The 27,481-nt window shown below is 37.7% G+C and overlaps 1 non-coding gene across 1 annotated transcript; it reads left to right on the top strand.

Moving 5' to 3' along the window:
- Positions 1 to 19,567: 19,567 nt before the first annotated feature.
- Positions 19,568 to 19,674, top strand: LOC141688058 (small nucleolar RNA R71). The gene has a single exon (XR_012561526.1). It is a non-coding gene; the product is annotated as a small nucleolar RNA R71 (small nucleolar RNA).
- Positions 19,675 to 27,481: the final 7,807 nt, after the last annotated feature.

The raw sequence follows: 27,481 nt of genomic DNA, 5'->3' as shown, positions 1-27,481 counted from the left end.
CGTGTATTGGATAGAATACTGAGGAGACGGTACAATATGTACCTACGAACCTGCGAAGTGTGTGTATACCCGAAATGAGGACACATAGCCCGTATGTGGCAAGGGTGATAACCGGGATACGAAGGTGTTGTCCTTCTACTAGTAGAAAAGGTTACTTTTATCGCAGTACGACTGATCATCGTATGCGGTGGCTCCAACGAATGTCCTAATTCTTCCAATTAGAATTATGATGCAATACCTTAACCCAAGCCTAGGTGCTGGGATTACTATTAAGGTATTCGCAGGGTATTAAAATCCCTTAAAAGAATTGTTTTCATTAGAAGGTGTATATTACCAAGGAAAACTATTTTTGAATAAAACATAATTATCATATATGATGTTTTACATAAGTTATCATACAGTCATTTTCATACTATATATTATTATGCTGGACATTATAGCTCACACTTGTTTTCTTAAATTGACACAACACAACAGTGAATCAAGATGCCTGCCATGAGAACCACAACCAGGAAACAAGTACGAAATGGCCAGCTGTTCCGTAGATTGTTTGGTGTTGTACCACAGGTAGTCTGAATAAGCTGGATTAGTTTTCAGTTGTTTTTGGTTCGGCTTATTTATAAGTATAACTTATGTAAGGTAATAAACAAGAAACGTATATTTGGCCGGAGGACTAGCCTTACTTAAAGGTTACTCCCCGGTAAGACTAAATCACTTTTGGGTTGTAATAATTATCACCTGACGGTTGAAATTACTCTAGTTATGAATGGTTCATTTCCAAGATAATAACCTGTAAGTGTGTGTGTGTGATAAGTGTGGGGTCGTGAAGCGTGAGTATTTATATATTATAGTGTGAGTTGTGTGGTTGTAATAGTTTAGATGGCGTGGCCTCCGAGATTCCTGACCCCGGATTTTGGGGCGCCACATGATTCGTAGGTAATTTTAACCATCTTACTTGCCCTATGTAATCACGATAGATTACTTGCGCATTAAACCTTTATGTTGTCAAATTCTAAAGACATATAGGGTCTCAATATAATTGGTGTCTATTCAGCTTCTATCTCTTTTGTGGATGTCTAGTAGTAGGGTATTCGTACAATGAAAGTTGACGTTTACAAGTTTCGTATTATCTGACTAGTTGTCATCACCATTGCATGCTAAGGTTAAGAATAATGGCTTTGAATGAAGTATTTAATGAAGTTAGAATCCCATGTTTGTCTCATATTGTTAATTCAATCACTTTTATTCTTAGTTAATTGCATGTTATTTTAATCTTAGTTATAAACATGTCAACTTATTATTGTCTTAGCATTGAGCGATAGCCATACCATTGTTGCATAGGTGCATAATCTTAAGTTAACTAAAAAAAGTCTCTGTGGGTACGAATCTGATTTATATCTTATACTACCTGTGAACACGTATACTTGCATGTAATTTTAGCGCGTATTTTCACCTTAACATTTACATCCAGCTCAGATGCTCTCATACTTTGAAGATTGGAGAGAGACACCTGCAGTCATCTAGCCAAACCACAGTCATTGACATTGGCTACTATCCTCTTCTCCAAAAATTTGTCAACCTTTACTATTAACACTCTTAAGAAATTGATGTTGTTGGCCAAAGCTCTCTTGTAAGTGATGTAGTTGCTGGCCAGAGAGAATCTTAGAACTGCTAGTAGCTCATTGAACTCCCTATCTTGATAGGGTCCTACTGCAGCTTTCTGGAGCTTGTCTTTACTAACATCTTGAGAGAATTTTAATTGCATTGAACTTTGACCAGAGTGAGTAGTAGATTTTCCAGCCTCCTGAGATTACGAAGATTTACCAGCTTTCTTGGATAGTTAAATCCTAGCTTCTATCTCCCCCTTAGTCTTGTTGGCAGGTAGAAGTAGTGAATTTGGAATTTCTGGCCTCACAGCTCCAGGAAGAGCAGGTAAAGGAACATTCAAGGCACCCATGATAGCTCCCAAAGAAACTGAATTCTGCATTTGAAGATATTTATGGGAGTCTACCAGGGTCCTGATGTCATTTTGTTTACTCTGCACTAGAGAAGTGAGAGCATTGACCTGAGCTATGGGTGAGTCATTGGAGGCTTGGAGAGTTGAAACTTGTTGTTGTAGAGATTGTATTTGGAGATTTGTTGATGTAGAAGGAGATTGTTGGGAACTTGAAGAGATAGAAGCACCAAAAGTAGCTTGAACTTTCTCCTAGATCCCTTGCAATTAAAAGAGCAGATGGTTCATATCTAGCTTGATGAAGTTGATCCAGTTTGACCCTTATATCATTGTTACTTGTAATGTGATTCTGGAAAACTTAATGCAAAGCTACAAAGGATTGCTTCAGTTGCTTGATGCTTTAATCCATGCTGGACATATCAAACCTTGCCATTTGATTAACAAATTTTTGAAATTTATTCTTGATCTCAACTTGAGTAGGCACAAGGTCATCCAACTTGTCATTCACCAATCTTCTAATTCTGTCTTGATGATTGTTCAGAGTCTGTTGCAATGCTTTGTCAATAAGATGAAAAGCTTTGAGTTGTGCCTTATAAACCTCTGTAACAGCATCATAAACTTCCTGGGGAGTGAGAGTTTTAGCATTATCTCCCAAGATGGTTACATACTCCTCTCTAAACCTAGCCAAAACCTCATCCATCTCTAGACTGAAGTCTTTGTCTAACCAAGCATCCACATTTCCATCCTGCTCAACTTCATTGACAATTTTCTGTTGTTGTTCTTCAACATCTGTTTTGTAAGACATCAAGATTGCTTGATAATCCTGTTTGGACATGTCTGTTGTAAAAAGCTATTGTGTGATGTTGGCAAGTCCAGAGAGTTAATCTACCAAAAGGTCATTTATGGTGATTGGTTGAGCCTGAGCATCCTGTAGCCACTGGGAGATTAAGTGTGAGGGTTGTTGAGAAGGATTTGAAGTAGAAGGGATGTCTGTTGTGTTTGAGGTGGATGGTTGGGGTTCATAAACATTACCTGGGACAGATGCCACAGTTGGACCCACAGTTGGAACTGTGGCTGTGACAGTGTATTGTTCACCAACAATGGGAACCTCCAATGAATTGGAGGGGATTTGACCAGGTTACTATCATGTACCATGGCATCAAACCCTTGCTCTTCTTGTAGAGAGTTGGCACTTGAATGTGCTTGACTTGCCTCCCCTATAACAGGCTCATTAGAAATTGGACTCCTTGCTTCAATTGTTAAGGCAATCTCAGCTAGGGTTTTGAGGGGAGTTATCCGTACATGAGAAACCTCCAATTGAATTTGAGAGGATTTAGATAGATCCCCCTCGGGAGTACTACCCTCAAACCTATCAATATATGAAGATTGTTTAGCACATGAAAGTGCTTGAGTAACATCCACATGGTCCTCAGTTAAAACTGATGAAACCCATGTGGTTTTGATGGTGTCATTAAGGTCTACCCCAGCTAGTAGCCTCTCACCATCTAATTGTGGTTCCTGGGTGGTGAGCATAATTTCATGTACCATGTCACTTGATTTTGATAACACGTGAGAATTAGATTCATGCGTTTTAATGTATTAAGAAATTTTTTTAGATATAATATTAGTAATTTTAGGATTAAGTATTGGCAGCTCCCCCGAATAGAAGAGGGAGTTTTAAAAGATGTGCTCTCTGTGTGTGATCCATCCTTATTCCTTATTTCATACACTTGAATATATTCAAGTGTTGGTGCAAACTCTTTACAAGGTGCACTATCGAGAGTGCTCTTTTCAATAAAGACACCCTATTGAGAGGATGCCCCCAGAGTCTGTTTGATTCCCTCTTTTTCAACTACATCCTTGTGGGAGGATGCAAAGGTAGCTTGAGTGGTTAGCTCAGATTTCTTTGCCTTCTTTGGTTTCTTGACCAGGCTGGATTCTACTGTAATCTGATCTTCACCACTCTCATTTATCACAGTTAGGGTTGCCTGCTTTCTCTTCTTTTTACTCACTTCACCTTTTTGAGAGGATGAAGTGGTTGGTTTCGTAGCTTTTATTGGTAAAGAAGGAAGAGTCTCAGTTTGGGAAGGCCAGTGTTGGTGTTCTTGTGTTTGTTCTTCCACAGGTACAGGATCCATAACTATACTAATTGTTACTCTAGACCTCATGTCAGACATAGGGTAAGTGTAAGTTCTGAATCTCTCTAACATAAATGGAGTGATTCTAAGACTTACAGGTACCTTATTTTTAGTAATATGTGAGCCAAATAGAACTTTGGACACTTGTTTACAGTTGCTTATTTTTGTCCTATCTATACCATTAAGTAAATGAATGTCTTGCACTTTATAGTTTAAAACAGACATTATAAATCTAGGAAGAAAGATTTCCTTACCTCTTGATGTCAAAGGCATTGTGAGCCTGGTGCTTAGCTCCTCCATTATTAGTAGTCCTACATTGAGGTGTCTGTTGTGAGCCATGGAGAACACCAGCTTCTGAGCAATACTTGAAATATTGTCATACCCCATCTTTCTATAAGTGAAGGCCCTTACAATTAAGTCAAAAAGGAATGACCATTCCCTCCTCAAATACTTCCTGTTCAGGCTTGCCAAGTTGATCCTCTCACTATAGTTGATGAAGTCCATGAACTCAGCTAGCTTATCTTGTGTTGAAACCTCCACCAGATTTTCAGTAGGGATGCCCAAGTCAGATTGACATCATTCTCAGAAAACTCCACTTGTTGCCCTTGAATGGAGCAGTTAAACACCACGGAAATAGCTTGATTCTCATGCACCATTGTCCTTACCACAGCTGTGTTCCAGAAATCACTGAGAACATCCAATTATAGTATGGGATTTGCAGTTAGAGCACCTACAAAATATGTTTCATAAAGGAACTTCACAAAGATCTTGAAGCTCTCAGGAGCTTGGTTTGCATCTGTAAATGCAAGATAGTTGGTGCCCTCCTTTGGAATAAAAGGTCTAACTGTGTTTGATGCCATTTGAAGTGTTTGAATTTGAGTGTGTAAGAATAATTAGAGAGAAAGAGTTTGAAATGAGAGGAAACATTTTAGATTTGGAGAAATTAGGTCATTTGGAGATCTCGAAGGCGTAAAGAGGTGTATGTCGAGATGTTTGAGTATTTATAGTAAAAGGTAAATGACTTATCAAGAACTCAAAATAGACGTTTGGAATTCGCTTATCGAGAAGCCATGTGGAAAGAATAGATACATGTCGATATGTCACTTTCATGACTCTTATCGAGAACTAAAATATGACTTATCGAGATGTTAAATAAATACCCAGTTTGTCCTGAATGGACTGATTTTTTCCAATTTTTATTTGAATAAATCAAAATAAAATCAATATGATTTTATCAAAATTATTTTACCGAAATAATTTATTAAATTAAATTATCTCAGTTCTAAGTTATTAAAAAGTCTAAAATTTATACTTGTAGAGAACTCTGTGAATTATCACTTATTGAGATCTCTACAATGACTTATCGAGAAGTCATAAAAATTATTGTCAAGAAGTCCTTCGAGAAGTCAGAAAAATGACTTATTGAGAACTCAGTTGTCTATATACTTTTGTTCTTTTTGATTTTGTCTTATGCTAATTTCACATATTGAAAATGTAAATTAAAATTTAGACAGTTTTCTTAGAATTGAAAAATTCCAAGAAAAAATTTGAATTAAAAAAAATAAATATATAGAGATTTATGAAATATTTATAACTCATATTTCAGTTAATTTTCAATTAAATCAAATTAATTTTAATTAATTAGAAATCAATATGCGGCAAAACATTAGCTGAGTTTTGCCTTTAGGATGAAGAATTTAGCATTCCAATTTCACCTACAAGTCTAGTAAAAGTAGCTTCATCCAAAGATTTAGTATAGATATCAGCTAATTATTTTTCTGTTGGAACAAAAATGAGCTAATTGGTACCATTTACAACATGTTCTCTAATAAAATGGTACCTTACATCAATGTGCTTTGTTCTAGAATGATTAACTGGATTAGTCACAATAGATATAGCACTAGTATTGTCACACATAATTGGAATTTTGTGTAACACTAGGCCATAGTCCATTAGCTGATTTCTAATCCAAAGCACTTGAGCACAGCAACTTCAAACAACTATGTATTCAGCCTCAGCTGTGGAAGTTGACACAGATTCTTGTTTCTTGCTATACAGGATTGTTAGGTCCCAATGTGTTTGTAGAAGGGGGGGTTGAATACAAACAGTACCGAATAATCGAATTAAATGCGGAATAAAAAATGTGAAATAAAATTCAAGTTAAATAAAAATATTATTAAACTTGAAAGGTGTTACAATAACTGTATCGATTACAAGGAATTAATCTCGAATTAATTATCACAAATCTAGAATAAATTTGACATGAACTTTTTCTATTTTTGTAATAAAAAGATTCAAATGCTAAACACAATTTGAGATTAAGTTCTAGGGATTTTGATTCGCTAGATTGTTACACAAGAACAAGATAAATAATTCTAGTGGTTTGGATTTAACTTTAAAAACTAGAATTTAGATCTTGAATTTCTGCAGATGAAGGATGATATATTTTCTTTTCTTTTCTGCTGTGCTCTCTTTTGTTGACTTGTGTTCTGTTCGAAAAAAAATGAATAAACTGTTTCTGCTTCTTTTTAATCAATAGCCGAATAGAATGAACTGGCATGACAATCTCTTTTGCCCAGCAAGACTTTCGGTAGGACTATCTCTTTGAACTGGCAAGACAATCAGAATGAACTAGCAAGACTTTCGGTATGACAATCAATTGTCATACCGATTGTCATAGTAGTTCAAACAGATTGTTTTTGCTGAAAATAAATAGATTTAAATCCTATACTAATTCTGGTAAGACAATCCTTTTGAATTAGCATGACTTTCGGTATGACTATTGATTATCATACCGATTTTCATACTAATACAATCAGTTGTCTTGTTGAATTAAACAGATTTTTAAACCAATTTAAATTCTGAAAATTCTTAATATTAATTCAGAATTAATTAATCAATTAATTCAATTAATCAAATAAATTAATCTTTGCAGATATAATTTATTTTCTTACTTAAATTATATGACTTAATTAATTAATAGAGAATTAATACTAATCTTGAGCAGCATCCATTCTTCTGTAAATCTTCTGAAAATCACTGAAAATTATGAATCAATTCCACCACTTCAACGTTGACACTCGATGTACTGTCTGGTTCATGAGTGACTAACTTTCGTGACGTTTCTTCATGTCTTAACTTTGATACTCTGATTTTCTTCAGATTAAATCCTTGTAATTAATGATACTCTGACGAGATCTCTGTCACTTGATTAAATCCACAATCTTGATTTATATCACCGAGGCATGATCAATTTCTTGAACTTCTTCCAGTGAATAAATTCCTCAAGTCTGTAGATGAACCTTGTTTCTGAATCCTTTGACAGATGTTACTCTATGAGATCTCTTTGACGGTAGATCCACTATTTACTTATTACATTCTTATTTGAGTTGAGTTGAATCCTCGAATATACAAATAGGGTATGACATATGACTTACAATCTCCCCCTATTTGTTTGTTAGACAATAACACACAAATACCTAGAGGATAACTCAACTAACAAATATGAAAAAGATATAAAAAGAAATGCAAAGTAAATAGTAGAAAAGTTCTGGACTAGATTTAACATTTTCCAGATTCCAAGTAGATGTTCCTCTAGACTGAACATATCTTCAAGTAGTTCCATCTTCATTTGTACAACTACATTTCCTGTTGAGAAGCCCATATCTCTCTTGCTTCTCCCCCTATGAGAATCAACTGATTAAAGAAGATCACCTTCGTTTACCACCTCTCCCGTACAATAGGATCCGCAGATAAAAACCAATGGTACTCCCCTAACAGCTTCTTCCCTTACTAGAAAATCACCTTGTGTTTACCACCTCTCCCGTACAATAGGATCCGTAGTTACAAACAACAATGGTGTGGTGTAGTGTACATATGATCTTTTTCTTCCTCCCTGCTATTTCTCCCCCTTAGTTGAGGAATCCTCCAAACTATTTCTTAAGCTTTTATCTCCCCCTTAGAGAAGGAATGTATGCCGCCGTCTGAAGAAGTTCTCATATTTCACTTGGTTGGAAAAGAAATAACAAGTAGTTTCTCTTTCTTCCTCACTGTGAGTGTGTGATTCTGTTTAGTGTACCTCACATGTGTTTCACTCTTCTCTCCACTCGTGTTTACACTCTTTCTCACAAATATATCACTCCTCTCATAGCTTCATATTCCAGCTGTACCTGCAAGGAAAATCACCTTAGCCATCCTTAAGGAGGTCACAGGTGGTGCAATGGGAGTTCGCAAATCCCCATCCTTGTTAAACTCGTCAGATGAATCTGAGTCATAATCTACAAGTTGCTAGTTTCCCTTTTAGGGTTCCAGATTTGAATTCTGGGAAGGTAAACAATGATCCAACGAATTTAGCATAAAGATCAAAGTTCCCTTCTAATGTCTGTGAAGACATTTCCTTGTGACTCATCAGGTAATATCTGAATCATTGTCAGCAAGTTGCCGATCTGCACCTATGTCAGATCCACTATCCGCAGATGCATCCAGGGGATTTAAGCCTGGGGAGGTAGACACTGACCACTGACATATGGCTTTTGGATCAGTATCCTCTCCTAACACCTGTAAAGGCAATTGGTCCATTAACGAACCTTGAACAATCGAATCTGACCTTAAAATGGTCGAAACTCTTATTTCCATCAACTCATCCTTTGTGTGTGTAACCGTTCCTTGTGCATTAAGAATTGTTTATATTTGAGGTGGTGACACTACATAGGATACCTTGGCCGACAGGCAAATTTCAATAGACGCACCCTGTTAAGAGAATGAATCTAGTAACTGTTTTTGTGCCTTTTCAACCATTACATCTTTTTGAGAAGATGTATGGGGGTTAGCAGTTGTCTCGGTTTAAATACTACTCATCTTTGTAGGAGACAGAGCTACTGGGTTGACTACAGAACCTTCCTTATATGGTGCACTAAGGCACTATCTCCCTCACGCTCATTCATACTACATTTAGTGGTAAGAGAGTGTTGGTTAGTTCTGTTTCTGTGTTTGTCTTTACAGTGTGGGATAGATGTTGTGGGTTTTCAACCTCATGACTGTCAATAAAAGAAAGTCATTGGAGAGTGAACCTGTATCACAGAACATATGGTAATAGAGAGAAAATGATTTACAATAGTGATTTTAAAAGATTTTACATGAAATAAGAAATCACTAATGTAGAAAGAAGTTTGATTTTATTTTTCAATATGAATGAGTTTTTGATAAAACATTGATCACTTAGGGTAAAGTCTAAGTAATTCTCATTCATGTTAAAAGCTTACAAATATCTACAACATAATGTTAACAACATATCATTGACCGATACTTGTCAAGTACTTTAGATACTAATTGTTATGTTACATAAACAATATATCACTGCACATATAAAACAATATGATTGTGCCTAATGATAAGAGAGTTAAAAATATGACGACTCTACTAGTTCATATTAAACAATAACTTCAGTTAGAGTGCCATACCATGTTCTTGATGATTGCTTGAGTAGTACACTAGTTCATACCAAACTGAAGTGAGATTGTGAAGAACAGATTGCATAGTCCAATAGATCTGCAGCTGCAAAGTCCATGAACTGTGGTGCATTGACTTCCTCTTTTGACTCACCAACCAGGAGTACACTTGTACACATCTTACTAGAGTCCAATTCCAAGTGTAATGTGCAGCAGGTGCCTGATATGTCGAAATATTCTCAAGTCTCGTCACCGGTGCTATATGTTAGATACTGCTTCCTGATAATAACCTAGCACAATATACAAAATTTTACTGATAACATGTCCAGCTTGCAAACAGCCATATCCCTCAGATAAACCTTTGCTGTTATCTCCAAAGGTAACCATGGGGCCAGCTTTCTCAACCACATTTGATAGCAGGGCTCTATCTCCGGTCATATGTCTTGATGATCCACTGTCAAGAATCCACACTACCGGTTATACCTGTTTAATGCCCTGCACTACAAATGGATTAGACCTTCTTCGAAACCCAAACTTGGTTGGGCCCGGCATACTTGTAGAATTGTCCTTTGTCAGGCAAAACAACATTTTTAATTTTAATTGTCTCAACTTTCTCAATGACTGAACATTTGACCTTGTAAACAGCCTTAACAAATTTCTGTTTAAGCTTAGGCACAAATGTCTCCTTTCTAGCCTTAGAAGGACTGGCAGTCTTAGACCTATCATGCTTCTTGTTATTCACATGCTGACGAGGAGTAGTCTTATCATTAGAAACATGCTTACCATTAAAATAAGCATACATCATATTAAAAGCACAAGACATACAATTAGAAACACCACATGCTTTATGAGAGTGATTAACAGCAGGCAATTTATGCATGGTAGACATGGCATTTTTGTTATCCAACTCATGTGTGTCTGAGTTAGTCTCAGTTGCTTTCACAACTTTGACTGGAACTTTCGACACACTTGACTTGGAAACAACCTTCTCATTAGCAAGATCTTCAACACGTATTTCTTCTTGAATAACAGAAGAGGTCGCATCAAATGGTTCAGCAATTGATGGTTTATAGAGGGGTTCATCAACACCCTTAAGCACATGTGGTACTTCCCTCCCTTTAGCACATACACGAGGAGGGGAGTTTATGCCTAATTCTCCAATAGCAACATTGTAATCATAACCTATTCCAGATGTTTGATTAACAGATTGCTTACTGTAGAACTCTTTAGCCTTCGAACAAGAATTGAAGTAGGCTCTAACCTTAGTCTCAAGACCGGTAATCTTGTCTTTGAGAATAGTTTCGAGTTTTCTATAAAAATCAACTCTATTCTCTAGAAAAGATACTTGTTCTTTCAATTTGTCTTGATTAATGTGCACAAGTCTTAATTCATTGACCTCTTTCTCAAGGTCTGTGATCTGTAAACTTAACAGTTCATTATCACGACGTGCACAATCTAAGTTACCTCTTAGATGATAAACCATTTCAGCATCAGAAAGTTTTACCTCTATTCTTGACGATGAAGCTTTTCCATCAATAGCCATAAGAGCAAGATTTCCTTCATCTTCATCTTCACTGTCAGTATCATCCCAGCTTCTTCCCTTTGCCAGATAAGCCCCTTCAGAGTTCTTTCTTACTTGCTTTGGCTTCCTACATTCTATGGCAAAGTGTCCCAACTCATTGCAGTTATAGCATCTAATGGTGCTCCGATCAACCATCCCTGTTTTGTATCCACCACTGTTGGTGTTAGAGGATGAAGATCCACCTTTCTGGAATTTGTTGTAGTTGGACTTGTACTTAAGCTTGAGATTCCTCTTGAATCTGACATGGGAGAATCTCTTGACAATTTGGGCCATTGACTCATCTTCCAATTGCTCCAGCTCTTCCAAGGAATAAAAATCATCACTTGATTGATTTGTAGTAGGAGGATCATATTCTGCTACTAACATATTTTCCTCAGCCTTGGAACACTGTACCATTCTCTCCAATTGTTGAGATTGCTGTTGTTGTTGACCTTCAGCTACAAGTACAGTAGATGTGCTGACCATTCTATCCTTCCCGTAGACTTCCTTCCGTTGAATCTGCTCCAACTCATAGGTTTTTAACACTCCATAGAGCCTGTCCAAAGAAATCTCACTCAGATCTCTAGCTTCTCTAATGGCAGTGATTCTATGTTCAAGATGAGTTGGCAGTGTTAAAAGGAACTTTTTGTTGACCTCCCTGATTGAATAATATTTCCCATTTATGTTCAGGTTGTTGATCAATGCATTGTACCTCTCAAACACTTCAGTAATTCCTTCTCCTGGATTTGATTTAAAATATTCATACTCAGAGGTTAGGATCTCCAACTTGTTCTCCCTAACTTCCTCTGTGCCTTCATTGATCACCTCAATAGTTTCCCACATATGTTTGGAATTTTTACAGTTCATCACATGTCTGTTCATCAAGGGATCAAGGGAATCAATTAAAATTAACTGAAGGCTGGCATCCAAGGAGGCTTCATCTTTTTCAGCAGGAGAAAAATCCTCAGGATCTTTAGGATAGGTTCTGGCTTTGGTGATCACAACATCATCTACTATCACCTCCGGTTCAATAACCATCGGAGTTCTTATCCCCTTCTTTAACAAGTTTGAATATTTGGGATTTGCCACTTGTAAAAATAAGAGCATCTTCTTCTTCCACATAATATAATTCTCTTTATCAAATTGTGGAATTTTAACGGTTCCAACTTTTTGTGAAGTCATATGAATTTTTGAATGAATAAAAATTTAAGGAGTTGAAAAATCACAAAAGTCTAGGATCTTGATTTGTTCGTTAATCAGAAGGCTCTGATACCAATTGTTAGGTCCCAATATGTTTGTAGAAGGGGGGGGGTTGAATACAAACAGTACCGAATAATCGAATTAAATGCGGAATAAAAAATGTGAAACAAAATTCAAGTTAAATAAAAATATTATTAAACTTGAAAGGTGTTACAACAACTGTATCGATTACAAGGAATTAATCTCGAATTAATTATCACAAATCTAGAATAAATTCGACATGAACTTTTTCTATTTTTGTAATAAAAAGATTCAAATGCTAAACGCAATTTGAGATTAAGTTCTAGGGATTTTGATCCGCTAGATTGTTACACAAGAACAAGATAAATAATTCTAGTGGTTTGGATTTAACTTTAGAAACTAGAATTTTGATCTTGAATTTCTGCAGATGAAGGATGATATATTTTCTTTTCTTTTCTGCTGTGTTCTCTTTTGTTGACTTGTGTTCTGTTCGAAAAAAATGAATAAACTGCTTCTGCTTCTTTTTAATCAATAGCCGAATAGAATGAACTGGCATGACAATCTCTTTTGCCCAGCAAGACTTTCGGTAGGACTATCTCTTTGAACTGGCAAGACAATCAGAATGAACTAGCAAGACTTTCGGTATGATAATCAATTGTCATACCGATTGTCATAGTAGTTCAAACAGATTGTTTTTGCTGAAAATAAATAGATTTAAATCCTATACTAATTCTGGTAAGACAATCCTTTTGAATTAGCATGACTTTCGGTATGACTATTGATTGTCATACTAATACAATCAGTTGTCTTGTTGAATTAAACAGATTTTTAAACCAATTTAAATTCTGAAAATTCTTAATATTAATTCAGAATTAATAAATCAATTAATTCAATTAATCAAATAAATTAATCTTTGCAGATATAATTTATTTTCTTACTTAAATTATATGACTTAATTAATTAATAGAGAATTAATACTAATCTTGAGCAGCATTCATTCTTCTGTAAATCTTCTGAAAATCACTGAAAATTATGAATCACTTCCACCACTTCAACGTTGACACTCGATGTACTGTCTGGTTCATGAGTGACTAACTTCCGTGACGTTTCTTCATGTCTTAATTTTGATACTCTGATTTTCTTCAGATTAAATCCTTGTAATTAATGATACTCTGACGAGATCTCTGTCACTTGATTAAATCCACAATCTTGATTTATATCACCGAGGCATGATCAATTTCTTGAACTTCTTCCAGTGAATAAATTCCTCAAGTCTGTAGATGAACCTTGTTTCTGAATCCTTTGACAGATGTTACTCTGTGAGATCTCTTTGACGGTAGATCCACTATTTACTTATTACATTCTTATTTGAGTTGAGTTGAATCCTCGAATATACAAATAGGGTATGACATATGACTTACAAGGATACAAGTCTTTGTCCAAGAAATTGACAATTTCCACTAGTGCTCTTTCTATCAACCCTGCATCCAGCAAAATCGGCATCTATGATCCAACAGCTTCAAATCTTGTTCCCTTAGGATACCATAATCCCAAGGTTAGAGTCCCTTTTAGGTATCTGAAAATTCTCTTCACAACCATCAAATGTGATTCTTTTGGATTGGCTTGAAATCTTGCACATAGACATGTTACAAACATAATGTCTGGTCTACTAGCAGTCAAATACAGCAAAGGTCCAATCATTCCTCTATAACCTGAAATGTCTACACTTTTTCCTTTTTTATCTTCATTCAACTTTGTAGCTGTAGACATAGGTGTTGATGCTGGTGAACAATCAACCATACCAAACTTCTTCAATAAATCTTTAACATACTTGGTTTGATTGATGTAGATTCCATCACTTCTTTGACTGACTTCAAGTCCAAGAAAGTAACTTAACTCTACCATTATACTCATTTCACATTCACTCTGCATGAGTTTTGAGAATCTTTGACATAGCTTTTCATTAGTAGAGCCAAGAATGATATCATCTACATAGATCTGCACTAGGATGTTAGGTCACACAACACTGTAGAAGGGGGTTGAATACAGTATAGAATACAATCAAATCGATTTAGAACACAAGTAACAGAAAATAGATGTATTCGATATACTAATCTCTATTACAATGGAACTGTTCTCTCTCAGTAATGAACAAATATCACGAGAGCTGCTAGGTTACAATGTATGATCTTCTCGATGATCGTAACACATATAGTGTAAACCTATCTCTGTGTTTATATAGACACACAGTTACAAGATAACTTCTAATTGATATGGAATATAATTCTGTCTCCTAAAATCTATCAATCAGATATCTTATACAATTCTTCTAGTCCTCTAACTCTATCCATGCATATTTTCTTCTGTATTAGTCTCGATCTTCTTTCCTGTAAATCAGCTTCCTTCCTTAAATGTTAGTCCTCCAGTACTTAAGTTCTGATATCCATCTTCTGATATTATCTTCTGATAATCTAAGTCCTGATATCCTTAAGTCCTGACTTCCAGTAAGTCCTGATTCCAGTAAGAACTGATATTTCCTCTTTGTTAAGATCTGAAAACTAAACATGAAACATATTAGACATGACATCTCAAATATATCCAACAATCTCCCCCAACTTGTAAATTATGCAAGAATGTACAAGTTAATAGATTTGATGATGTCAAAAACATTTAAGTTCAAATGCAATAAGAGTTTAATAAGACTATTTATTACAACTTACAAAACATTCAGCTTTACCAATATCACTGAATCAATCTGAATCCACAATGATTCTTAACAAAATTATTTATCAGATTATCTTCAGCTTTCCTCAGAACTTCAGCTAACTGTGCTTTGACCTGCATCAGTTCTTCTTCTTTACTATCACCAATTTGATAAATGGTTGTTCTGAGAGCTTGAATGAATGTTCTTTCAAGTCCATCACCAAGTCTGATAACCTTAGGATGTGAAGAGTTTTCATTATAACATAAGCATCTTCCTTTCAGAATAACTTCCACCTTAGCAGAATTCTTCAGCATAGGAATTTCTCTTCCATCACCTTTAGTAATCATTGGACTGTAATGAGAAGTCTTTGTACCAGAGATTCTAAATAGATCTCTTATAGCCTTCAAAATGTATTCTGACCATCTTCTTGTAACATCAGATTTTACTTCCAGAAGATAGTGAATATGTTGAAGCTCTCTGACAGACTTCTTTAGTACATCAGTATCAGCTAGTCTATAAGTCCTTCCATCATTGAGAAATAAGATCAATTTCTCTTTTAGATTCTCTTTGTCATGAGCATCTATCACAATTTGAGTAGACAACACCTTGTCAAGGTGCCTTTGTTTGATTTGTTCATATGGTTTGTCTGTCAACATGAAAGGATCTCTTAGAGTAACCTCTAATCCTGTTTGAATCTTCTATTCGTCAGAACCTAATCCAGCTCTATCTATAGGTTTCTTGGCTCTCAACCCAAATGTAGCGAGTTGATTAATCATGAGATTGGATTTTGGTTCAACTGGAGTAGCTTTCTTCCATAACGGCTTCTTCTTATCAGCAATTATCATTTTCTTCAAATCAACTTGAGCATTGTCAGTAGTTGATGTCTTGATAGCTTGATCAAAATTTGTTGTTTCTTCTGTACCTTGATGTCCTTTATTCTGAACAACAACTTGAGCAGTGTCAGAGGTTGTTTTAGATTCTTCAATTATCTTTATTCTTTTCAGAATTTGAATAGTTTCATCTTCAACAAGATTATCATCAGTTACTTGAACCATTTTGCATACTGGTTTCATCAAATCTTGAGAAGTTTTCAAGTCCAGTGACTTGGTTGGTTCATCAACTTTTCTTTTACCTTTGTCTTTGGGATCACTCTCAGTCTGTGATCTAGTCTTGAACTTTGAAGTTTCAGAATTTGACTTTCCCTTGATCACAATACCTTTTTCTTTAGGCCTTGGAGGTTTCTTTGCATCAGAAGCTTTAGACTTAAGATTTGTCTTCTCAGCAAATTTAGCTTCTTCTTCCTTGAGAGTTTTTAAATCCCTTCCTAGATTGTGTTTCAGAAATAATCTTCTAGCTATCTCCTCATCAAGTGTCTGGATTTTAGGATTTTTATAATAAACAGTAGTCTGCTTCCCCTTTAACTTCAGAGTTTGCAAAAACTTCTGAGAGTCTTGAGATCCTGACTGAATCATAATATCAGAACTTGACATCAGACTTTGTTTATCAGCACTTGACTTTAGTCTTTGAGCATTCACAGCATCAGAACTTGACTTGTTCTGAATAGAAGATTTTCCTTGAACTTTTCTTTGACCTCTGCTCTTTTCAAAGTTTCCCTGGTCATCACCTTTATCATCCTTTTTCTTCAGTTCATAAGTAGGTGAGCATTTGGACTTAACTACCTTCTCCCCCTTTTTGGCATCATCAGGAAGTAAGAGAGAAAGAAGAAGTTCAACTGAAGATTGGATTTCATCCAATTGAGCTTTCTGAGAAGCTTGATTAGCCAAGACCTCAGCAATTTGGGCCTGTTGCTCCTCTTGAGTTTTCTCAATGGCTTCAACTTTTTCAAAAATAGGTCTGATATACCTGTTCTTATCAAGCTTGAGTTGTAGATCGAGCTTATCAGCTTTTTCTCTGAGTGTATCAACCTTTTCATGAGTAGAAGTATGTAGACCTTGAAGATGTTTTGTAGACATAACTGTGATCTTAAGTTGTGTTTTAAAATCAGCATTTGTGAGCAACTCATCAGCTTTTGCAATATGCTCTGTCAGAACTTTAGAACATGGAATAAAATCTGATTCATTCCACTTCTTGGTCCACTCAATACCTCTATGAGTATCCTCCCAAGGAATATGTGCTTCCTTTTCAAAAAATTTCTTCACCAATTCTTCCTTGCCCAGATTAGGAACTGGATACTCAGTAGAAACACTGTCATCAGAACTTGAGGAAGACTCATGTTGTTCTGATAACTCAACAGTGTGTGAAGCAACTGGAGATTCAGGAATAACATCATCTAAATTCTGAGGATCAGAATTTATCTCTAGAGCTGGTGTCTTTGATGTAGATGGAGCTCCCAGATAAAGAACTTCAGGTATATTCAAATTATGAATATCTATTTCAGAATTTTTAGTTTATTCTTTAGCATCATCTGTAGCTTTAATAGGAGAGACAGGAGGGGTAACAACTGTATCATTATCAGTGTCTTTGGCTTGAGCTGGAAGGGCTTCAATGATAACTGGTTCTTGTGAGATCAGAGATTCCTGATCCCCTTCCTCACCTTTTTCAGTATCTTCTGATGGAGCCTTAGCCAAATATCTCTGTAACACCCCCAAATCCGGGGTCGGGGATCCGGGTTGTCACGAGTTCCATTTCCCTTAATAACACCCAATATTAATAAACAATCAACTACTCCGTACTGTGACCCCAAAAATTAACACACACACCACAAGTTATAGTCTCAGATATGAATATCCAAAAATAACACGAGTCATTTTATTCCACAATTATTTGCCATTACACCTTAAAAGGGTTTCTGAATAAATTTACATTTTCCTTGCCATTATTACAATTCATAAATATACATAAGTCTGGTACATCAAAAGTTGAAAGCCTAGCCTATTGGTAGATCCTACCTCATCTAAAACGGCATCAACGCCTACAGGAAACTGCGGAACGTTTCCTATTCGCTCGCGAATTAGGAGCTTGATCCTGTTCATCTTGTCTATCTGTTGTTGTGTGATGAAAAAAGAAAGCAAGGGTGAGCAACACGCCCACCGAAATAATATGTATAATAATTAACAATATATGAGCATTCTCATAATACTCATGAAAGTCTTGGTCGAGAAGAAATGAACCAAATTTGATCTCTTAACGCGACCAAGTCGCAAAATATTCAGTATATATGTACACATACTTTTCAAAATCTTGGAAGTCCTCTTCCATGCATAATAAACACAGAGTTCCAGTTTATAACTGTATAAAAATATCGTTGCAAGGTGATCTCATATATCTAACCTTGTCTCAACGTTTTTCTGAAAATCTTTGACATGCATAAGATAATCATTTACTAGATATAAGTTTAAAAGATGAAGTTAAAAGATACTCCAATATACTTATATCTTTTCCGAATACTACTTGAACTACCACCGTTCAAGTTATAATTAGTTTCAAAAGTTCATCACATAGATGAGACTACAAGACAAGATTTGAATAGATTCAATCTTTATAATATCATTCAAAAGAAATGAAGTTACGAGATACTTCATTAAGTCACGATATATATATATCCATATATAACTCTCATACATTTCCTGAAAACCTCTGTCATGTAAAGTATGAACAGAGTTTGTAACATCCAATGAATTTTGGAAAGGAAAAGAATTTTGGCATAAACCCGATATCTTGCTGATCAGGCAAAGATTCCAATAAGTAACCTTTTCTACTGTAGATGGATGAATTCCTCGCCGGTCATCACCCTGGCCACATTAGGACCTGGCGCTAGACCGTTACCCGGCCACTCACGCGTGGATGGACTGTTACCCAGCCTCTTACGCCTTCATAGACCGTACCCCGACCTGTCGCTTATGCCGACTCAATTAGATGGACTTACTTCCCGAATGTTGGGCAAGTAATCAAATTGTTTTCTCAAAACAGCAACCTCGTTGCGAATATAAAATACACCACAGAGCCGGATCCCTAAGATTTTGAGCGAGTATTTAAATCCCTTTCGAAGGGAAGATCTTAAATATAAAAATGAGTTTTGGGGATCCCCTCTAACTTTTAAAATTCATTTTGAAGACTCAAAATTTTTTTTAATAATGTTTGGAGTAATGCTGATTTAATAAAATAAATCAGTCCCGATATATTAGAAAATATCTTAATAAGTAATGCTGATAATTATTCACATACTGAACAGATTCGTTGACAAGAGAACACTGATCCGTAGCATGAGAACCTGCACAAAGCTCACAAACCATAGCTATTTGATTAACTCCATACGTAGCCAGAGAATCAACCTTCATTGATAGCGCTTGGAGCTGGGCTGCAATAGCGGTGGCTGCATCAACTTCCAGAATACCTGCTACCTTGCCTGACGTCATCCTCTGAGTTGGGTTTTGATGCTCATTTGCAGCCATCGTCTCGATAAGATTATACGCCTCAGTATAGCTTTTAGCCCATAAGGCGCCTCTAGCTGCTGCATCAAGCATGGGCCGAGATTGGGCCCCCAAACCATTATAGAAACCAGTGATTACCATCCAATCCGACATTCCATGATGTGGACATTTTCTCAACATTTCCTTGTAGCGTTCCCAAGCCTCGCACATAGACTCCGTAGGTTGCTGCGCAAACTGAGTAAGAGCACTCCTCATAGCAGCAGTCTTTGCCATCGGATAAAACTTCACCAGAAACTTTTGCGCAAGATCTTGCCACGTAGTGATGGACCCAGCGGGTTCAGAATGTAACCAGTCTTTAGCCTTGTCCCTTAGTGAGAATGGGAAAAGCCTCAACTTGATAGCCTCATCAGTCACGCCATTATACTTAAAAGTGCTGCAGATCTCGACAAAATTCCTTATGTGCATGTTGGGGTCTTCAGTTGCCGCTCCTCCAAAAGAAACAGAATTCTGCACCATCTGAATAGTGCCCGGCTTGATTTCAAAGGTGTTAGCTTGAATAGCCGGATGAAGGATGCTTGACTGAATGTCATCAATTTTAGGCCGAGAAAAATCCATAAGAGCTGGATCAGCTTGAACAATACGATCTCCCATGTTTACTGGTTCTTTCTGCTCAATTCCTGAATCCGAATCCTCAAAATCTAACTTCTCCGGAATATCAAGAACTTTGTCTGTCTCCTCAGCTGTATCTAAAGTCCTCTTGCGAGCACGAGAACGAGTTTGCATAAACGCTTGCTAAAGTACCTGAAACACAACCAGAAAAAAATAAGTAACTACTACGTCCTAATCACTGAGTCCTAATGACCAATGATGGTAAGTACATAAACTAAACAAATACGCCGAGTCCCCGGCAGCGGCGCCAAAAACTTGTTAGGGCGAAAACACGCGCTAATATTCACGCAAGTATACGCGTTCGCAAGTAATATAGAATACTTTCTAGTTCGTTCCCTCAGAGACTCAGACTAAATTATTGTCTAATTAAACTCACTCACCAATGTATGATTACTTCTCAATGTTAAGATAATAACACTTAAAATTGTTGATTAAATATTAACTATAATTAACTACTTAATTATCCACTTAACTAACACTTCAATTTATCAATAATAAAACACTCATAAGATCACAACTTCATTATTACTTCCTTCTATAGCCATTGTTATTACCTTTAGCATGTGACAGTGATGATATTAATCGAATAACACGAAACTGATAAAAGCCAACTTTCATTGTACTAATACCATTCTACCAAGCATCCACAATTAAGATAGAAGTTGAATAGTCATCAATTATGTTGAGTTCCTATATGTCTACAGAAATTGACAACACAACGATTTAAGCACAAGTTATTCCTTTTTGATTACATAGGGCAAATAAAACTGTTAGAGTTACCCACTAATCATGCACAACGTACATGAACCTATGCTAGCATGGCAAGTTCTAAATCTCAAGATCCACCGTCGCTTCACAAGAGATTAACACCCTATCTTATATGTTCGCGACGCACATAAGACGAATACGCACAACCAATACTAGATATCATGCAATCATCACACACTAAAGTATTAAACAATTAACTAAAGAATTCCATAATAAATCCGTTGCAACCCCATGATCACGATTAGCCCATAATAGAACTTATCGCCATCATGGGTTCATATGAAATCATGATAAACAAATATAAGAAAATAATAACTAAACTACTTATATTAAAACAGAGTACGTCACAAGAGCAAATAAGTCAAAGCAAGAAAACTAGCATCCAACGTTACAACAAAACAAGAATCACAAGAAAATATGCTTCCTCTTCGTTGCGGTGTGCTAAATCGGTCTTCTTCCTTATCTCCTTCGCTTCTTGCGTAAAACACAATCTAAAACATAATCCCCTTAATACTCTCTGTGAAAATGTCTCAAATCTACCTATATAATAGTCCCATAAAACTCAGATTACATAGAAGTTGGAAGCCAAACAGAAGTAGAAGTCTAAAATAATTTATCTTTTTCCTCGACCCTGCGCGGCCGCTCAGCATAGCTGCGCGGGCGCGCAGGTTGCTGTGCGGCCGCTCAGCATAGCTGCGCGGGCGCGCAGGCCTCCACTGGAAAAAATCCAAGTTTGCTCCGTTTCTTCGCCGTAATCTGCCCATTCATTTCCTCTCACAATGGTAAACACATGCCAAGGCTTATTCTTGATGATTCCTCCCCCGAAATGCAACTAATACCCTGAAATGTATAAACACTAGAAAAACGCATCAAATACACAAAATACTTGATTTCAAGACACCAATTTAAGCCATTTTAAGACGTTCTAAGTGGTATAAAATGCCACTTATCACACCCCCAAACTTAAATCGATGCTTGTCCTCAAGCGTCACAGACTCAAAAACAAATAAAAATATACATGAATGCAATCTATATGAAAATGCAACGATCCCCCTTACTACAATTAACCAACCAAATTGTCACATATCAACGAATGCAGTTAGACAACTAAAGATCAATAAACTCATGCAAACGGACATACAGCCAGAAACGTGGTGTGTGCAAATGCTTAACAGATATGCTTCGGAACTAGACCAATTACTATGACTAGACTATCCTCAAGGCAATCCTACGATTATACAAAGAATAAAAATTCTAGGCACAAAGTGATATACAACACTACAAGAACTCTGGAGCTTACTACGGAATCGTGCTTTTTATTTACAACTCAAATCCTTATTTGACCGTGTAATGAGTGAGGTCCACAAAAGACTTATACAATGGTATCCATGTAACGAGCGTTAGGTTAGCGGATCCCAGACTCTAAAAGCCTTAGGTCGCTAGGCACAAAGTCCCCTAAGAACTTAATAACTCGAATACCAAAGAGCCCACTCTTGATCAATTATGCCAATTTTTTTTTTTTAATAACTTCTGAGCAAGTGCGTTTCGCTCCATCTTGCTCAACCCTAGACTACTCGCAACATATGCGAGCCGGCTACTAGCCATTTGACGCCTAGCCACAACTAGCAACAACTTCCATATATTTTTTTCTCCAAAATTTTTTCTTTTTTCATGTCTTTATCACTAAGAACCTATAATCGAATTCTAAGCATAATAAGTAGATTGACCTTGAAAACAACCAAATCATAACAACAATCTAGCCCTTACGCATTCTTTAAGACTTAGTGGACTTACAATTGTTTCTAGCATGCATATCAACCTACACAACTTAATATTACTTTAATGCTATCACTACACTCGCATCAATATCACAATTCAGTCGATAAATCATTGCAAAAGGGATCATGGTAAATGCATGAGCTACATGACATTCATAAAAAAAAACTACATGGCATAAATTATGCAACTATATGAACTAAACTATCATGAATATGCAACTAAATGACACACACACAATATTCCTTAACTACCACCCCCAAACTAAAAATCTTCACTGTCCTCAGTGAAAGTAGTAGAAAGGAACACAGGGTATACCTACTCGGAGTCATCATCATCATCACCCTCAGTGGGTGGAGTATCAGGCGGCGGGTATGCAGAGTCCTTACCAAAAACTGGCCACTGGATATCAGCTCCAAGGCCTCGAAAAGCAGTCCCTAACGCAAGGGTGAGCTCCTGAGCAAACCTGCTCTGCGTCTCATACATGGCATCCATCCGCCGTGAAAGCCTCCTATACTGGGCATCACCCATCCCAGCACCCTCCTGAGCTCTCGAAGAACCAGCCTCACCACGCCCTGGCCTAGCCATAGTAGCACCTCATGCTGGACGCCCTCCTGGAAGATGATAACCCAGCCCATGCTCTCAGGCTCACCACCGGTCCACTCCTGCATCCCATTCAGAGTGCCAGAATCAATCGGAGCTGCTGGCAACTGCAACTGCTCATGAGCCGGCCAGTTCACTCCCACTGTTCGGCATAGCTTTGTAACCGTGGATGCATAAGGGATGTTCATATGCTTTGCTCCCCTCAAAAACTTCAGAATTCCTTGGTAGATAAACTCACCAAGGTCCATATAGTACTCATCATGCAGAATTCCCCACAACAACTGTGCTCTCTCAACTGTGACCTCGTGTGCATGTGAAGAAAGCAAAATATTAGCACATATAAATGCATTCCATGCACGGGCATACATGTTCATGGCGATCGCCAAAAAGTGACGATACTCATTATTGCCTGGACTGCGGGTCCAAACTGTGCCCGGTCGATAGAGAGTCGCACAAATCAAATCCAAGTCAAAATCCTCAGCAGTCTTTTCATTCCAGTTCTCCTCCTCGGGCTTCCTCTCCCGCTGTCCAATCACACGGCGAATCGCCGCAGGATGATAATCAACCTTCAGCCCACGGACTACAGAAAACCCATTCTTTTCAGCCTTCGCGTTCGCGTAGAACTCGCGAACAACGCTCATCGGTACTGCTTCGGGTGACTCACAAAAAGCTATTCACCCCTTCTCTGCAATCATGGGCAACAACTCACCATCCCTCCCTGATAGTAAAAACCCCCTCTCCTTCAGAATCGGCTTCCCCAACAGCCTAGTGTACTCCTCCTCCGCAGCTCTGTCAGTTAACCGAGGCCTTGCAGCAGTACCCCTCGATGAATCAGCAGTAGGAACTGTGCTGCTGCTGTCAATAGTGCGTGCTCTCTTGGGTGCCATTGATTCGTGAATAAAAGTGTGTAAGAACTGATTTTTTTGATGTTTGTGAGAGGGTTTAAGTGTAGGAAGTTTTGTGGGAGATATGTAGGATAGGTGTATGTATATATAGGGTGTGGATTAGATTAGGGTTTGGGAATTAAGGGATAAAATGATGGGGTAGTGGGAACAATTCGTGGGTTTATGGGCTAAAACTGTTTTTGTGTTTTTGTTTTTTTTTTCTGAACTGTAACAAATTTTCTGGAACTCAACCCCTGCGCGGCCGCTCAGCATAGCTGCGCGGGCGCGCAGAGGGTCTCTGGAAAAAAAATATTTCAGCCCCTGTTTTCTGATTTTTTTGTGTTTTTGGATAGATTATTAACTTCTAAGGGTTCCTGTAACAACAATTCATGGGTTGCCTCCCACGCAGCGCTTCTTTTTCGTCATTAGCTTGACATTCCGTACCCTGCTCAAGTAGTCAACAAAATGGCACTAACCACCTCTCGGTTTGCCATGTCCCCATAGTAGTGCTTCAACCGCTGACCGTTAACCTTGAATGCTTGGTCCGAATCATTCTCAAAAATTTCCACCGCTCCATGTGGAAACACAGTTTTGACAATAAAAGGTCCAGACCACCTTGATTTCAACTTCCCAGGAAAAAGTCGGAGCCGAGAGTTGAATAAAAGAACTTGTTGCCCTGGCACAAATAACTTAGGATGTAGCTTCATATCGTGCCAGCTCTTCACCTTTTCCTTATACATTTTGTTATTCTCGTACGCTTGAAGTCGAAATTCATCAAGTTCATTAAGCTGAAGCATTCTTTTCTTACCAGCTGCATCTAAATCCAGGTTCAATTTCTTCAATGCCCAGTAGGCCTTATGCTCAAGCTCCGCCGGTAGATGACATCCCTTACCGTACACCAACTGAAACGGTGACATCCCAAGTGGAGTTTTGTATGCTGTTCTGTAAGCCCAAACAGCTTCATCGAGCTTTAAAGACCAATCCTTCCTTGACGGACAAACAACCTTCTCTAGAATGCGCTTTATCTCTCTGTTAGACACTTCCGCTTGAACATTTGTTTGCGGATGATAGGCAGTAGCTACTCGATGATTCACATTATAACGCTGCATCATAGAAGTGAACTTACGGTTGCAAAAATGCGATCCTTCATCACTTATGATTACCCGAGGTGTTCCAAACCTTGTGAAAATTTGCTTATGAAGAAAATTTAGTACTGCCTTTGCATCATTTGTCGGTAAAGCTTTAACTTCGACCCATTTTGAGACATAATCGACTGCCAGCAAGATGTACTGATTATTGCAAGACGCGATAAAAGGCCCCATGAAATTGATTCCCCACACATCAAAGACCTCGACTTCAAGCATCACATTTAATGGCATCTCATCCTTCCTTGACAAATTTCCCACTCTTTGGCAACGATCACACCTTAAAATAAACTGATGAGCATCCTTGAACAAAGTAGGCCAGAAAAAACCTGCTTGCAGAATACGAGCTGCCGTCTTCTCATCTCCATAGTGTCCCCCATAAACCGTGGAATGGCAGTCTCGTAATATCCCCTCCGTCTCACAGAACGGGATACATCTCCTGATGATCTGGTCAGCTCCCTGTCTAAACAAATATGGTTCATCCCACATATACCACTTCACCTCATGCAGAAACTTCTTCTTTTGAGCGGATGTCAAATTAGGAGGCATTATATTGCTGACGAGATAGTTTACAATATCTGCAAACCATGGTTCTTCCTCCTGAATTACAAACAACTGCTCATCCGGAAAAGATTCATTGATTAACATCCTATCTTGTGAAGTAGAATCGGGATTCTCCAACCTAGAGAGATGGTCAGCTACTTGATTCTCAGTACCTTTTCTATCTTTGATCTCTAACTCAAATTCCTGAAGTAAAAGCACCCAACGAATGAGTCTCGGCTTCGAATCCTTCTTGGAAACTAGATAGCGAATAGCTGCATGATCAGTGAATACTGTTACTTTCGTACCAAGTATATACGATCGAAATTTCTCAAAGCCAAAGACTATAGCCAAAAGCTCCTTCTCAGTAGTGGTGTAGTTCAATTGGGCACCATTTAAAGTCTTACTCGCATAGTAGACCACATGGAAGAGATTTTTCTTGCGCTGTCCCAGAACTGCACCTACCGCATAATCACTCGCATCACACATCATCTCAAATGGTTCTGTCCAATCTGGTGCTGTAATGACTGGTGCCGTGATCAAACTCTCCTTGAGAGTCTCGAATGCTGCCAAACATTCATCATCAAATTTGAAAGGCACATCTTTCTCAAGCAAATTGCACAACGGCTTAGATATCTTTGAAAAGTCCTTGATGAATCGCCGATAAAAACCCGCATGACCAAGAAAACTACGGATTCCTTTCACAGAATTAGGTGGGGGAAGATTTTCAATGACTCCCACCTTGGCCTTGTCCACCTCCAGACCCTTGCTAGAGACCTTATGCCCAAGGATAATGCCTTCACGCACCATAAAATGACATTTCTCCCAATTAAGCACCAAATTAGTTTCCACGCATCTTTTGAGTACGGCGCGCAGATTATTCAAACATTCATCATATGAGTGTCCAAAGACGGAGAAGTCATCCATGAACACTTCGACGTTATTTCCAATCATGTCAGAGAATATAGCCATCATACATCTCTGAAAAGTGGCCGGGGCGCCACATAACCCAAACGAAACTCTGCGAAAAGCAAATGTGCCAAATGGACAAGTGAAGGTAGTCTTTTCCTGATCCTCTGGTGTAATACAAATCTGATTATACCCGGAATAACCATCCAGAAGACAAAAATACTCATGACCCGCCAATCTGTCAAGCATTTGATCAATAAATGGAAGGGGGAAGTGATCCTTCCTTGTGGCTTTGTTCAATTTTCTATAATCCATGCATACTCTCCATCCTGTAACTGTTCGAGTAGGGATGAGCTCATTCTTTTCATTTGCGACCACAGTGATACCTCCCTTCTTAGGTACACATTGTACGGGGCTCACCCACGAGCTGTCAGAAATAGGATAAATGATGCCTGCATCTAGCCATTTCAGAATTTCTTTCTTCACCACCTCCTCCATGATGGGATTCAGTCTTCGCTGCTGTTCCACAGTTGGCTTACTACCTTCCTCTAGCAGAATTTTATGCATACAATATGAAGGACTTATCCCCTTGATGTCTACTATGGTCCATCCAATAGCCGATTTGAATTCTCTCAAAATCCTTAAGAGCTTGTCTTCCTCACTACCTGAAAGGTCAGATGAAATAATAACAGGTAACGTAGATGAATCACCTAAAAAAGCATACCTCAAGTGTTCAGGTAATGGCTTGAGCTCCAAGGTAGGTGCTTCCTC

The sequence above is a fragment of the Apium graveolens genome, chromosome 9 (genome assembly GCF_009905375.1).
Source record: "Apium graveolens cultivar Ventura chromosome 9, ASM990537v1, whole genome shotgun sequence".
Classification (NCBI taxonomy): Eukaryota; Viridiplantae; Streptophyta; class Magnoliopsida; order Apiales; family Apiaceae; genus Apium; species Apium graveolens.
The sequence above is the reverse complement of the archived record's forward strand: the minus strand, read 5'-3'. Positions and strand labels throughout refer to the sequence as shown.